Source organism: Gekko japonicus, unplaced genomic scaffold (assembly GCF_001447785.1).
Source record: "Gekko japonicus isolate JY-2015 unplaced genomic scaffold, Gekko_japonicus_V1.1 scaffold180, whole genome shotgun sequence".
NCBI classification, from domain to species: domain Eukaryota; kingdom Metazoa; phylum Chordata; class Lepidosauria; order Squamata; family Gekkonidae; genus Gekko; species Gekko japonicus.
This window is the reverse complement of record NW_015174278.1, coordinates 693,529-694,048: the sequence shown is the minus strand read 5'-3', so window position 1 is coordinate 694,048 and position 520 is coordinate 693,529.

Here is a 520-nt window from a genome sequence, read left to right as displayed (position 1 = left end):
AGCCCGGCTAGGTGCGTGGGGGGGGGGGGGCGCCAGGAGGTAGCCTCGCCTGGGGGGGCGCCACAAGGTGGCCTCGCCTAGAGTGCATACAACCCTGGGGCTGGCCCTGAATACCAGGCGCCATCAGGAGGTCCACCAGTGGGGCCAGGACACTAGAAGCCCTCCCACTGTTGCCCCCCCCAAGGACCAAGAATACAGAGCATCACTTGCCACAGCCTGAGAGTTCTTATCTATACCTTGTAGCTAATAGCCACTGATGGACTTCTGCTCCATATGCTTATCTAATTCCCTCTTGAAGCTGTCCATGCTTGTAGCCACCACCACCTCCTCTGGTAGTGAATTCCATGTGTTAATCACTCTTTGGGTGAAGAAGTACTGCCTTTGATCTGTTCTAACCCGACTACTCAGCAATTTCATTGAGTGCCCATGAGTTCTTGTACTGTGAGAAAGGGAGAAAAGTACTTCTTTCTCTACCTGCTCTATCCCATATATAATCTTATAAACCTCGATCATGTCACCC